This window comes from Nomia melanderi, unplaced genomic scaffold, assembly GCF_051020985.1.
Source record: "Nomia melanderi isolate GNS246 unplaced genomic scaffold, iyNomMela1 scaffold0635, whole genome shotgun sequence".
Lineage (NCBI taxonomy): Eukaryota > Metazoa > Arthropoda > Insecta > Hymenoptera > Halictidae > Nomia > Nomia melanderi.
In genome coordinates this window covers 17,501-20,000 of record NW_027475749.1, presented here as the reverse complement: position 1 = coordinate 20,000, position 2,500 = coordinate 17,501, and positions in this window count along the sequence as shown.

Genomic DNA, 2,500 nt, shown 5'->3' with positions numbered 1-2,500 from the left:
GGAAGTCCGATTCGCCTGCTGGAATTACCGCACGGGCTGGACACCTCGCTCCGACGAATCGGTTTTTTCCATTTTTTTTGAAAAATAAATTTTTGTAATTTTTTTTAATGTCAAAAACGTTAATAAACGTCATGTTTACGCATGGATTAAACATTGAAATAATTTTAAAACACTTATTAAAAAAGTTGGTGTCGACCGTGGGACTTAGAAAAATTTCGGGAAGTCCGATTCGCCTGCTGGAATTACCGCACGGGCTGGACACCTCGCTCCGCCGAATCGGTATTTTCCATTTTTCTTGAAAAATAAATTTTTGTAATTTTTTTTAACGTTGAAAACGTTAATAAACATCATGTTTACGCATGGATTAAACATTGAAATAATTTTAAAACGCTTATTAAAAAAGTTGGTGTCGACCGTGGGACTTAGAAAAATTTCGGGAAGTCCGATTCGCCTGCTGGAATTACCGCACGGGCAGGACACCTCGCTCCGACGAATCGGTTTTTTCCATTTTTTCCGAAAAATAAATTTTTGTAATTTTTTTTAATGTTAAAAACGTTAATAAACTTCATGTTTACGCATGGATTAAACATTGAAATAATTTTAAAACACTTATTAAAAAAGTTGGTGTCGACCGTGGGACTTAGAAAAATTTCGGGAAGTCCGATTCGCCTGCTGGAATTACCGCACGGGCTGGACACCTCGCTCCGCCGAATCGGTTTTTTCCTTTTTTTCCGAAAAATAAATTTTTGTAATTTTTTTTAATGTTAAAAACGTTAATAAACTTCATGTTTACGCATGGATTAAACATTGAAATAATTTTAAAACGCTTATTAAAAAAGTTGGTGTCGACCGTGGGACTTAGAAAAATTTCGGGAAGTCCGATTCGCCTGCTGGAATTACCGCACGGGCAGGACACCTCGCTCCGACGAATCGGTTTTTTCCATTTTTTCCGAAAAATAAATTTTTGTAATTTTTTTTAATGTTAAAAACGTTAATAAACTTCATGTTTACGCATGGATTAAACATTGAAATAATTTTAAAACACTTATTAAAAAAGTTGGTGTCGACCGTGGGACTTAGAAAAATTTCGGGAAGTCCGATTCGCCTGCTGGAATTACCGCACGGGCTGGACACCTCGCTCCGCCGAATCGGTTTTTTCCTTTTTTTCCGAAAAATAAATTTTTGTAATTTTTTTTAATGTTAAAAACGTTAATAAACTTCATGTTTACGCATGGATTAAACATTGAAATAATTTTAAAACGCTTATTAAAAAAGTTGGTGTCGACCGTGGGACTTAGAAAAATTTCGGGAAGTCCGATTCGCCTGCTGGAATTACCGCACGGGCAGGACACCTCGCTCCGACGAATCGGTTTTTTCCATTTTTTCCGAAAAATAAATTTTTGTAATTTTTTTTAATGTTAAAAACGTTAATAAACTTCATGTTTACGCATGGATTAAACATTGAAATAATTTTAAAACGCTTATTAAAAAAGTTGGTGTCGACCGTGGGACTTAGAAAAATTTCGGGAAGTCCGATTCGCCTGCTGGAATTACCGCACGGGCTGGACACCTCGCTCCGCCGAATCGGTTTTTTCCTTTTTTTCCGAAAAATAAATTTTTGTAATTTTTTTTAATGTTAAAAACGTTAATAAACTTCATGTTTACGCATGGATTAAACATTGAAATAATTTTAAAACGCTTATTAAAAAAGTTGGTGTCGACCGTGGGACTTAGAAAAATTTCGGGAAGTCCGATTCGCCTGCTGGAATTACCGCACGGGCAGGACACCTCGCTCCGACGAATCGGTTTTTTCCATTTTTTTTGAAAAATAAATTTTTGTAATTTTTTTTAATGTTAAAAACGTTAATAAACTTCATGTTTACGCATGGATTAAACATTGAAATAATTTTAAAACGCTTATTAAAAAAGTTTACTCTTGACCGTGGGGACTTAGAAAAATTCCGGCTTGCACGGATTCGACCACTCTGTTTTTCGGAGTTTCTGAGAAAAATAAATTTTTGTAATTTTTTTCATTATGATTTCTGAGTTCTCCCAGTAGTTTAATGTAAGGATTAAGCATTTAAAAATTTTTAAATCGAATATTAAAAAAGTTTACTCTTGCAATTTTTGGAAAAAAAAAATTCTAAAAAATTTTTCTTTCGGTGGAAACTAACGTTTAATATGTACAATAACGATTTATCGAATAAAAATCGTATGTTAATATATGTTCGAATCGACCATAGTTTCAGCGGCTAAGTACCAGCAGCCCGGCCGGTTGGTCTGTACGCGCGGCAGTTTACCACCATAAGCGCCCGTGCTGAGCGGCCGGCGCCGCGGTCGTCGCGGCCGCCCGTTTGGTTACTATAAGAGAGCACGTCGGTTCGAGCGGACCGGTCGGCGCAGCGGCGGGCGAGCGGCTATTCTACGATCTCGGTCGAGAAGCAGTCGTTCAGCTCCTCGAGGTCCATTCCTCGACTGTTCTGTACCGCGTTCCGTTGCG